At 37.3% G+C, this 13,230-nt stretch overlaps 1 protein-coding gene across 2 annotated transcripts in view; it reads left to right on the forward strand.

The window, feature by feature from the left end:
• The window catches only part of RCAN2 (regulator of calcineurin 2), a 238,032-nt gene that overhangs the window by 38,930 nt on the left and 185,872 nt on the right, over window positions 1–13,230 (forward strand). The gene's annotated exons all lie outside the window — the stretch shown is intronic.

Genomic DNA, 13,230 nt, shown 5'->3' on the forward strand with positions numbered 1-13,230 from the left:
AACTTCCCATTTTAACAGACAAACTTGATTTAGTGTAAATATTCTTGGAAACAGAGTAAATATTCTATTTGGAGATCTTTCATTTTAGATTCCTCTGACCTTTTAAGTGGGATATCTAAATGGATCAAACCTTCTCTTGTGGACATGGATTTCTAATTGTGAATATTCATTATAATACTATGTTGTAAAACATGGCCAACATTTTTCTAAAAACTAAAATATGTGGCTCTGTGTGAGATGTTAGAGTAGGATTTCTGATTGCTGTTTCACAAGCTTGGGCTATTTTTGCCAATTGATAAAGTCCAAACTTCATTGTTTGAAAATGATTACTGGAAATATTTTTTTCTGGATTTTATTGGTTTTGTAAGCAATTCTGATAGCCCAGAGGATTAGGAATGATTTTAAGCCATTTAAAGAAAGAGTTTTATAATAATATTGTTTTGGAGTTGAACAATTAAAAAAATAGGCTAAAAATAGCTTGAAATCCAAGGACTTATATGTGATTAGAACCTCCAGTGCTATGGTCACTGGCTATTTTGAAGTAAGCAAATAGCACATAGCCTGTCTAACAGGAACTGAGACTTTTGCACTTGGATTATAATCAGGTTATAACAGAGATTATAATGTAAACAGAGCAAGTAATTTCTCCTGAAATCTACCTGACATTAACTATGAAATAAGTTTCCATGTTTTCTCATTTTATCATCTACTTATCTAAATATCAACAATCAGAAGGATTTTCTCTAGAGGTTTAATGGGGATTTTGATTCTTTCCTGATTAAATATTTCCCAGTAGATTAAAACAAAAAGACCTAGGAAAGAGCTAATCTCATTCAGGAAAGCTGCTCAAGTATGGCTGATCAACTGAACCAGAATTGCTTATGAAAAAAGACAGAGGCTTGGGAGGGTTCGTGGGAATTTGCCCACATCTGTTTTGATATTTTGATCTGTGATTAAATAATGGATTACATAATATTCTCATTTAATTTGGATGCATTACATCTTGTCAAGTGGCATTTGGTTTTTAACTGATCTTGATAAAATTTTGAGAGGAAATCAAGAAGATGGATGTAGTTGAATGGAACCAGGTTCAAGTTATTTAGATCACGTTTTGGGCCAAGAAGGTCAATTTTATAATTAGACAATGTCTACATAATTAAATTTACTAAATCAGACAGAAAGTCTTCTACCTTGGTGTGATTTTGTAGCCTCCATGTGTGGAGAGTCTCTAGGATATCAAATAATTTGATGTAGGTTCTGTTTAGATTTAATTGTATATGCATGGTTCGAGGGTGACAAAGCATGATCATCAGATGAGTTGACAGTAGCCAGGAAGCATGATCACTGAAACTATAGAAAAAAAAAAATTGTTTAGGGAGTCTCAATGGTTCCTCCTTTTCACTGCCACGTGTTTCTCTTCAAGTTATAGGCCTTTCTATTCTCTTTGCTTCCATTTTTTTACTGTGTTAATAAAACTCATGGTCTTATACACCATTCTCTCAGGATATTCTTACTATAACATTCAAAGTTCATGAATCTGAGCCATGAAGGCTGATGATAGTAATCTTTCTCATAGGGTGGACATTTTGGGGACTGCGCTAAATTGGTGGGGAGATATTTTTAGGCAGAGGGGGAAAAAAAGCAAGAATCCTTTTTAGCAGTTGTACTTGCCTGCGGTCAGGGCTGGCCATGGTGATTGTCTAAAATATTTGGCTTTGAGAAGATGCCTTCAGCAGCCTGGAATTATATCAGGGAGATAAGACATCAGAAATGATGCTTAGTATTCATTTCAGAGGTCCAGGTGGGTTAAGTGGTAACGTATTTAACTTGTTCTGGCAGAGTCCTTTCTTTTTTGGCACAATCTACTTTCTACTTTCGATTCATTGTTTCTTAATATTGATGGGCTAGAGTTTAGCTTGTTTCTTGCAATATTATAATGCATACATTTTAACTTCCTTAGCAGGATAGGAATTAAAGGTTTTGCATTCTATCATGAATGAGTACTGTAGCAATCTCTTCTCTATTTTCCCACTTGTCTGAGACACTGTTTCTAAGCTCTTCCTTTTTTGAGTTAGTTTGGAAGGTACTGAATTAGACTACTCTTAATAAAGGTAACACCACAGGTTATGATCTTCTGGTTATATATGTTCGTGTTTATCAAAGTGAAATACTCTGATAGGCTCATCTCTGCTTTGGGAGGGCCATGGTGTTCACTTCTTTTCCATTAGGCAGAATTCTGTGAGATCATATTTTGATTTGATGCTTTTGCAAGCCGTGAGCACATACTTTTAGTGTGGCTTGTTGGGGGTCCAGATGGTTGAGATTTGTTTATATAATGCAAAGAGAACCAAGAGCTGGAGGAAATTGGCATTTGAAACCAATAAATGCAGATTGCTGTTTGCATGCTCCAGCTTGAAGCATAGATATTTTTGTGTGAAACATATTTAAGAGCTAGGATGTTCACAGCACGCAACACCTAAAAGTTACTAGGGTTCATTTCCTCTTGGCATGCTCCCCTGGGTTTATCTTTCTATATCCAGCTGGGCCACAAAGGTCATCTTGAGACAGGTGAGGCTGGAGGGACATCCTGTGGGCTGACCTCTGTCTGTGCTGAAGATATGTAAGGGTCTGCTCGATGGGACTTTGGCACTCATTGATAGCTAACGAAAAACAGTGAAACAACCACCGTGAAACATTAGCCAAATACAATTAAAAAAAAGAAGCCTGAAAGGTAACTTTATAATGGCCTCCAAAAATATGAATTTATTAATAATGATAATAATTACAGCAGCAAACACTTATGTAGCATGTAGCAAGGTGTGGGGTGCTCTTCCAAATGTTTTATGGACATTAAGTCTTTTAATCACCATGCTAACCCTATGAGGTCGTATCTTTCTGCCTCTCTACCTCCTGCGCACAATGGCAAGGCTGTGTTCCCTGGACCTCTCTGGCTAATTCTGCACAACGTGTAAGCAGAAGTGACCTGTGTCACTCTCAGGCCAAGCATTTAATTATCAATGTTTGCCCCTGAAGAATGTTCTTTCCACACTGCCAGGGCAACTGGCTTTGTGCCAGGTAGTGCCTGCTCAGACAGTTGGGTCATGAAGACAAGGATTACACAGAGAATCCTGACCAACCTATGGTGAACATGCAATGTGACAAGAAAAAAAAAACCAAAAAATCTTTATTGATTTAAGCCACTGGGGTTTGGGAGTTTGTTGTTAGAGTATCGATTAGTCCATTTATGTTGATACGAAAAGTACGATTATCCCTATTTTTCATATAAGGACACTGAAGCACAAGAAGGTTGTCCATGGTCTCACAGCTAATAGTAGCAGAGCAGGAATTCAAACCTTGTCTGCCAAGCTACAGAGTCTGGGCTTGTAAACATTACACAATACTTTTTCTTGATATATAAATATTTATTGAAAACAGGTATGGTACCTTGCTCTGGGTATACAGTGTGAACCAGATAGCATAAACTCACTGAATTTAAAGTCTACAAGAGAAAACAATTCAAAATAAGCAAACAAATGAACATAATAAATGCTCGCAGTGATGCTAAATCAAAAGGGCATCTAATATATCTTTTCAGCTATTACTCACTGCCTTAATACACAGACATATACATAAACATGCAAGTATACATATACACACAAATATGAACAAGATTTTCTTGTTTTTTTTGTTAGGTTTTGTTTTGCTTTTTTGTTTTCAGTAAGGGGACGTTTCTGCCAACCATTAAAGAACATATTCCACCAGAATGAGCATAAGATAAGAGACCTAACTCTGCCACTCTCTTAGGCTTTGTGCTTCTCATAAATGGATCATCCCAATACTTTGAGAGTGGCTGGAGTGATTCTCATGTTCAATGATGTATTTTTTTCATTCAATGTGGCCATGAAATATAACCAGTTCCTTCTTCTAGAGCTCAGCCGAGGAAGCACTGATCTAGTCTCACCCTGGCAACATCATGAGGGCACCCTCAAGGATTTTCAAAGTTATATCTGATGACTTATGATGTTTACATTATTCCTCACAGAGGATTTGCCTCCACTTTAGTGTGCAGGGAAATATGAACTTGCATTTTGTGCTTTACCACTGCAGATCTACAATCTCTTATCAGCAGTACTGAAAACTGAAAAGCTCTGATAACTGAGACTTTCTTCATAATTTGTTTTGAGACAAAACCTTATTTGACCTATTCATTCAAAATCTAACCTTCACCAATGAGAAACTCTCTATAGTATGAATATACACCTTCCTCTCTGCAGAAATAGTTCTGTCTTTAACTGCCATGGGCTGCCCCAGGCCTTACTGGAGCATTACATGATATGAGACAAATGTACCACATTGCATTTCTAGATCCCCAAATTCTGAATCCCAAACATATCAGGCTCCATGAGTTTTAAACAGCAGGTCGTGGACCTGTAAAATATATAAAAATGCACCCACCTGCCTCCCATGTTCAAAAAGAAGAATGAATGCATCACCGAAATCTGCAATGACAATGGCATAGAGTGATTAAATATATTTTTCCTGTAATGAGATGCTTGTATTTATTGGAAATAACGGACACTTTGGAGCCAGGTTGAGCACTTTGTATGGATACTACCTGTGCGCCTTCCCAAGCCAAACTCTGGCAGTTTCTGAGTCCCCTTCTTTGAGTGTCTACAGTTTAAAGCTTCTGGCCTTGACCTGCTGTCACTGCTTGTGCTACTCACCCCCTCTCCTCCTTCCCGACTAATGATATGGTCTGGGTCCAGAGACACACCCACGCAATCAGGGAGATAGTTGACTGTTTCAGGCACGTGTTTTTCTTCACTCCAGGGAGCATTATTGTAAAACATTTTATTTCTCTTCATTTGCATTTTTTTCTCTCCAGACTCTGACATCTTTGAAGGAATGACATACAAAATTTGTATTACTCTTTTTTTGTTTCCAGCACCTTACATGGGGACTGACACACAGTAGGTACTTAATCAAGACTGAATTGAACTTCCGCTTTAATAGTGATTAAATTAAGACACAGAAGGATGAATTTGCCAGGATCAGCTGATTAGAGATGTAGCAACGAGTAGAGTGAGGCCTCTTGACTTTTAAGTCTAGTTCATTATTTCTCGTACCTCGCCATCTCTCAATTCTGTGGAAGACAGATCTAGAAATAAAATTGGCTATCCATCAGCATGAACTTTCAAGTAAAAGAACGTAAGGCAAAGAGAACTCAGGCGATCTATAGCAAGACTCAAGCTAAACATAAATGCACTGAGCCCAAGCCACTCTTGTAGTTAAGATAGAATACTCATATGAGTAAACTTATTATATGTCCATTTATATTCACGCGGTGTTTAAATTTTTCAGAGGTGACTGACCTGTTCAGTAAGCCAAGTGAGGAAAAAATTAGAAGTATCTTAAGCACATTTGTTTCCATAATTACTGTTAAAGAAGAAAAGGGAGAGGCAAGAAAAGAAAAAGGGCAGCAAGGAAAGCTGAAACCCTGTGCTTTGGAAAACTTTAGGAAATGTGATGGAGATGATTTAAGGCTGGTTGAAAAATTCATGCTAAGGATATGCAGCAAAGGATGAGCAAGCAGATAATAACTTACTGCAGTTTAAGTGTCGCTGAATATAGGTTGAAAATAATATAAGTGAAGTGAACTTTTGTGACCTGAGGGTGGGGAAATGATAACCAAGCATTCGTTTTAAATATTAAAGCAGATAACAGTCAAATTTACACACAAGATATTCAAGGAATACTTAGAAGTTTCACTGTTTCTTTTGTGTTATTCTATTTTCATAGTTAGAAATGACATTTACAGATGTTTGTTGTTTTACAGAACGTCTATCTTATTTAAAAAACAGGGTATATCATTGTACTCAGCAAGTAAGTCCTGTTTTCTCTTTTCTCTGGACAATGACTGGGAACCATAATTAGTCACCAGCTAATCACTTGGGGACACCTGCCAGATGAGAGGCCCAGCATGGGGCAGATTTGAAAGCTGCTGTAGGACATTCCTGGAACCTTAACCTTTCTTGAAGTGACTAAAATGTTCCAGAGGCATATTTGGTGTCTTGCTTCTCTCTAGAACTAAGTGACTCCTGAGGCTCAAGAGCCTGACAAGCCTCTCTAAATGCCGCACTTAACCACCTGAAAATAATTGAGGCAGTGGAAAGAATTAAGCCCAAAGCATGTAGAGCTGGTTTCTGTGCCAAAGAGTGGGTGAGCATGTATTCTTGATGGCACTCAGGGAAAAAACCACTGCTGTGTTTCAGTTAGTCTGAGATGATATTAAAGAGGGACGTGGACCTCTTTTTGCTTTTTGGAAAAATGAAAGTACTCGGAAGCTACTTTATATGGTTTGCATCAGAGTTACTACTAGCCTATAGAGTGACTCCGTGAATTTTTAGAATATGCCGCCATACTTCAGAAGCAGTCTTAAGGTATACTACTTGGAGAAAGTTAGGTGAATTTGAAAAAACCATGCCCTTTCCTTTGGGCTGAAGGGGCGGATGAAGCCCTGAGCAGTTGTGGGTGGCTCGAAAGATGGAGGGCAGTCTGGATTTTATCCTCTGTTCTATTCCTGGGCCAGGAGCCCTGAAGAAGTCTACCAAAGACACAGCCATCACAGGAGCCCTGGTCGTAATGAGATAATTTTCAATTATTTCAAATTTCAAAGGATCCATAAATCAAGGATGACAGTTGAGTTCTACTGCTTAAGAACTTTCCTATTTCAGAAGTGATTGAGTTCCACTGCTTAATATAGGTTCTACTGCTTAAGAACTTTCCTATTTCAGAAGTGGTTTCAGAGGTGGAGCGAGAAAATAATAAGCCTGCTGCTGCTGCTGCTGCTGGTGATGATTTGCTCTTACCAGCTGAAATGGCATGGGCTTCACCCTGTCTTTCTTGGCTTCTTCTATTTTGATCTCAGTTTGGTAGTCCTGAAATTCTTGACCAACTTAAAAATAATCAGAGAAAATCAGAGAGTTTGGATGTGAACTTTCAAACTCCACCAGGTAGCCTTCACAGCAGGCCTGACATTTAGCTCAGTGGGTGAGATCAGTGTGATATAGATGAGCTGAGTGCCAATTTCAGTAACATTGTGTGATATTTACTCTATGAGAGTGGGGTTATTAGCATGCTGCTATATTTCATGATTAGCTATTTACTTATAATTTTATGCAGACAGTGTTAATGCATACACTCCTACTTTTTAAGCAGAATGGATATATAGAAACAGAACATGTGTAGTTTACCTTTTTAAGTTTGGTCAGTTTCTGGTAATATTTCGATAATGTTATATTTTGCTGAGAATGTTGTAGGATACAGCATAACCATCATTTTAAACACAAATACAATTTGATCTCTATCAGTGTTTAGAGGGAGAGTTCCAGTGATCAGATACATAACATAGTGAAAATTTTCCATCAAACATGGTGAAATATCACATCTTGTACTTTGTTCAAAGCCTACACTCGCCCCTCCCAATGTAGCTATTATTAACTCCAAATTATTTAGTTTATTATATATACATAGAGTATACTGCCTCGTGATAGTCTAGTCTTACATTTCAGCTGGATGAATATAAATAATTTGAAGGCAGTAGAGCATTCTTCTGTATCCTGTAATATCTTACACAGCTCTAGACGTCACATGGGCACTTACCAGGCAACAGAAGAGCCCAGTGAAAGGGCTTTGGATTCAGAAGTGATGGGGTCTAAATCCTGCCTCAATTGCAACCTAACTATGTGATCCTGGTCAGCTTAACGTCTCTGAATCTCAGTTCCTTCTTTCATAAAATGAGTTAGCCATACCTTCTTTATAGGTTTGTTATGTGATTAAATGAGGTGAAACGGGTAGAGAAGGTGGCACAATACTATACCTTGGTACACACTGGTTCCCTTCCTCATTCTTCATTCCCCTCCTCACCACCCAAGCCTGTGACTTGTCTCTAGCTCAAAGAAGGAAGGAGCTCTTCTAAAAACACGTAGACCTAGATGGCACACGTGCCGTGGAAGTTGGAAGAGAGGCTTAATTTAGCCAGCTTGTTGTAGAATCCTAATGAAGTTATGTTTTTATATCATAAACTTGGGCTTTAAGAAAGTTTAATTGCAGGCTTTGCCACATGAAAACTGTTTCTGCATTTGTTGTAGGATACATGTTATTCACTGTTCCCCAAGGTTCATATAATACATTTCTTTTACAACATAGGACCAAGAAAACTTTGTTTACTCTGGTGAACCAGTATTTTTCACACTAGGAAAATTATGTAACTTATGTGGGTCTTTTTTTTTTTTTTTGGCTTTCAGAAAGCTCAAATTAAAAATTAATTCTCGGTCATAACCAGTCTATTTATTCTTATTGGTCTTGATATTGTGTTTCTTTTATATTAATTATATATAGGTATAATACAAGAAAATTATCGGAATTATCCAATCAAACTTTTTCATATTTTTATGACTTTAATAGTCATCTTTCAACACATCAGGAGTCTGGCCAGAAGTCTCTAGGGTATATCTTGCAGATGTTTTAAATTCCACTATGAATAGAAAAATATCACTTAAATTAGTAGGTTATATATTTTTTAAAAACATAGATTTTTTTTTTTGCTATAACTCAAATTGTTAGGAAAAATCATTTTGAAACATCTTTAAGGGAAAAGTATAACTTGGCAATCACAATTCACATCTTCCACAGCATCTGTGGGCTGCATGTTTTTAGAAAAGCACCTGATCACATAATCATGCCTTAAGTTTATTAAATCTGATCGTTATTCTAAAACTAATTGGTGAGGATATGTGTATTTAAGTTTGTCCTTATAATAAATCAGTCTAATTTTGAACCCTAAAGGCCTAGAGCCAAATTATTTCATGAATAGTTTCAGTGAATGACACTTGAGATTTTTCTTCTTTCTCTCGAATAGATTGTTTTCCTCCTTAATACTGTGTTCTGTCCAGCAGCGAAACTTGGACCAGAAGTCCACTTAAAACTTACCACTGTGTAGATGAAGTTCAAGGCTTTGCAAGGAGTATAGACAAGGAAACAGGGTAAGCTCTTCAAATAACTTCTTTTGAAATTTTCAGAGAAATGAGTCTTTGATGTCAGAAATTTGGCACTGCTAACTAGCTTTCATTAAATCTGTTTCCTACAGATAGTTCTCCTCTAAATGTGGGAGTTGAGAAGATGGGGACATCACAGCAATGTCTCCATCCTCCTTTAGAAACAGGAGGAGAAAAGGAGAACATTTAGTTTCTAGTCTTGCCTTTGACCTGCTTTCTGTTGACAACTGGGCTCTCAACTCCAGTGGATTGTCTTTCTTCTAAACAAACATCTCTGAATTCACATATCTAATTAAGTAAAGTAGGGTCTCTTTCAAAGGGACTCCTCTTTTGGCATCGCTGATAGCACATGCTTTGCAATGTTTTGATGGGTGCAAAGCCTTGATATTTAGAGTGGATTTGAAGTTGTGAAAACAAACAGGTCACTCAGAGACATCTATGGTGATTCAGGTGGGTAACCAATCCTCCTAAAATAGTTTTTATTTAAAAGTAACGCATACTAATGCCATAATGAGAAAGAGCTACAAAATAATAGAAATGATTTTCTTTTGGAAGTTGGGAACTGACTTTTGGCAATTCCAGAAATGCACGATCATGGCATTGCTGCAACAAGGTCACCTTTTTTTTGAAAAAGAAACACTCAGTTGTACGTGTAAGACCTAGTGTATTAAATAAGATGTAGAATTTTTTAATTATACCTATTATAATACACCCAGCCCTGACTCTCAAACCCCTATCTCTAGCTTTGTTCCTTGCTGAGCAGAGCAAGCCATAAGAACAAATAGATTGACTCTGTGTTGTGAGGAACTTCCTGTTCTCAAATATCTCCTACAGTGGTCTAGAGTCCTTTGGAACTTAAAGACTATTTTCTGATCAAGAATTATCTTTTTAATGAACATACTCCTAGAAGATATTATATCTTAAAATATACTTAAAATATATCCTAAGATATCCTAAGATATATGCTCTACATACTCAGGGAAGGGCACTGACTCATAAATATGCTAGGAAGGGGGAGAAGTACTGCATTAATTAATCAATCAATCAATCAATCAATCCAGCTATCAATTATTTAACAATTGTCGAAAATCTGCTGTGTCCCAAGTATTACTCTTGGCACCGGGAGTACAAAGATGAATGCGATGCAAGACTTCATGAAGCTCAATGTTTCCTGGGGTCTGATAATTATAGTACACATTACGTAAAGTAAGAGACTGAGGTGTATGCAGCATATTATAGGAGCGGAGGGATTGGGTACAACTGAGAGAGGAGAAACAAGGCTCCGGGATATGTTTTTATTCTTTGTTTTGAGTGGTACCTTGCACCTGTACAAGAATCTCTAAGTGGACCCACCCTTTGCCATGCAGTGTGCTGGCTGCGGTGACTTGAGGACAGGCATTTTCAGGCCCACTTCTTGTGTAATCAGCATTGTTGTCCTGTCTCACAGGGCCTGTTTTGAAAGGACAACTGATCAGTGAGGGCAGCAGAGGGAAAGAATTGCCTTTGACTTTGGCAGTGGCTTCTTCTTCCCCAAGTAAACCAAGGCATGGTGACAGGAGATACATGGATGGAACGTTCTGTGACCCATATATCCTAATTTTCTCTTTCGGTTTGTGAAATTTTTGCTTTCCTCAGAAGGTGAGCTGTGAGCTTGCTTGTTTTATAAACTGCAGCCTGTGAGGAGAGGGTGTCCTTTGACAACATTACATCATTGACGCCTCTAGGTGTTGAATCATCATTATTTTTAGGCAGCTCCATGCTTATTTGGTTGTTCTAAGAATAGCCCTTGTGTCTGGACTCTACAGAAAGTCACCTCAATAAAGATCTTGTCACCGCTCCACTGTTGGAATGGAGTGCTTTCTTAATTTCCAGGTTCAGGGCACGTTTTCTGTAATTTTAGCTCCCAAACATTCTGCCTTTTTGGATTGTCAACATGACACCTTTGTCAGGAGCTCCCAGTTGAATTTGTTCCACCCTTTATCAAACATATTTATTGTTGTAAATAATAACAAGATCAACAAAGTAAAAAGCCTTCCCTCTTCAAGGGCTTCTTATTGTCTGTACTCAATGCCCATTTGGTTTGTGAATAGCTTAATCAGTGATTTTACTCCATGTTTAAACATTTAAAGATATATTTCCCTGCCTTGTATCTTATGGATTAAGTGACTCTAGATCCCTCACATTAGGACAAGGGATGGTGGGGGGTGGGGGGGATGCTACTGTTGGCATCTATGCAAGATTTACTAAAAGCAGCCAAAACAAATGTTATTATAGCCTATTAAACTAAATAAGCATATAAATTGTAAACCATTTTGGAACTTGATGACAAGACAATAAAAAGGACTGAGTAAGCCCAGAAATGGAGCCTGGTGGGTTAATATTGAAGCTGGTTTTTCCATTGCCTATTGAGAGCATATGCCCAAATATGATCAATTTATTTTATGAGGCACTTTTAAGCCCATAGGAGAACTAATGGCTCCTGAGCATAGCTAAATGCTATCCTAACTAAAGAGAAGCAGCTGCTTGGAATGAAATGAGGCAGTTGTTTAATATTATGTTACAGTGTACCTTTTGTATCTGGAGGTCTAGCATAGTGATGGAGTGGGCTCTAGCATCTGTAAGTCCAGGTCCAAAGCCCAGTTCCTCTGTTTATTATATGTGTAATTATGGGTAATGTATTTAACCTTTTCAAACTTCAGTGTCTTCAGCTATAAGATAGCATCGAGTAATAAATAGTATTTACCTCATAAGGTTGCTATGAAGATATTATTGATATAATCCACAATGCCTTGATCACAATAACTGGAAATGTTGGCTACTAATAATAATAATTTCTGCTTCTCAGTCTAATCTGCGTCTTGCATCATTTAAAACTCAGAGGACTCGTTTACTTTCCTTGCCTGTGGTTGTTGCATAACTCACCATAGAGCAGTATGCGGGTCAGCCTCCATTGTCTATTCTCTCTACCCTCAGAGGAACTTCTAAATCAAGACTGGGGATAAACCAGATGACTGCCTTTTGAAATCTAAACAAATACCAGTTTATTCATAAGAATTAGCCCAGGGGAAAGCCCATTTGCTAGCTCCCCTACAATGTCTTAAACAGCCACACATTTCTAGACTGCACCAATAAAGCGCCAATTCTACGTCCTCGTTCCCCTAAGACTCACTAGAAGGTTCATTTTCTTTGATCTTGAACGTAAAGTTAAAAAGGCTAGATATAGTAATTTGACAATTCCACTTTATATACTTATGTGAGAAGCCTGGTATATATTGGGTTCTATGTTACAGTCTGAACAAGGTCTTTAGACGTTCTCAAAAGACAAGTTAGTTTTGCCTTCCTAATTTTCTTTCCATTGGGTCTCCCTTTTCATCAGTTTCCAGAGAAAACTATATTGGTCAAGCAAGGCTTCTTTGTGAATAATTAAAGTCATTTCAAATTTTAATTTCAGGAAACCAGTCTACTGAATACAAGATATTTTTCTCTGCTGGCGTTTCTTCTTCAATTTAAGAACGTGTTAATTGTGCTTGGCAATTTAAGCAGGCCCAATTACTTTAGAAGGAATCTACATTTACATTAGAAAGAGAAGGTAAATGAGAAGAGCCTTTAAAAATCAGAATATGATTTTTTAAAATAGACATTAAGTAGTATAAGAGCTTTGCTTAGAAGATTCTTTACTTAATCTAAGCATATTTTTCTGAAGAAAAGAGTACAGGAAACATAACAAAATAAACAAATGAAAAGGGGCATTGCTTTGGAAGAGAAACCATTATAAAAAGGATTTGAATTTGTATGGATGACTTTATTACGCTTAAAGTAGAGATTTGAAAAAATAATTCTTTAGAGAATCCTATATCATTGGTGTAGACAGAATGATATCGTTCATGACATTTATGGTAACCTTTTAAAATTCCCTTCGACTCAGGTTGTCATTCGTGTTAATAGTAATTATTGCTCGGCACAAACAAAGTGTGAGGATTTATATTCTGATCTATACAGAAATGTCATCATTAATAAGTAATGCATTGCAACAGCATGCTTAATCGTCAGAGGTTTTGTTGCCAGGAATAGAAATAATATGGGAAGTGTAGAATCTCTCATGGCCTGATCTAGTTGAGTGTTTCTCAACTAGATTGACATGATTCACACGATTGACATTTTGGTCTGATCATTC

This window comes from Pteropus alecto, unplaced genomic scaffold (assembly GCF_000325575.1).
Source record: "Pteropus alecto unplaced genomic scaffold, ASM32557v1 scaffold7, whole genome shotgun sequence".
Classification (NCBI taxonomy): Eukaryota; Metazoa; Chordata; class Mammalia; order Chiroptera; family Pteropodidae; genus Pteropus; species Pteropus alecto.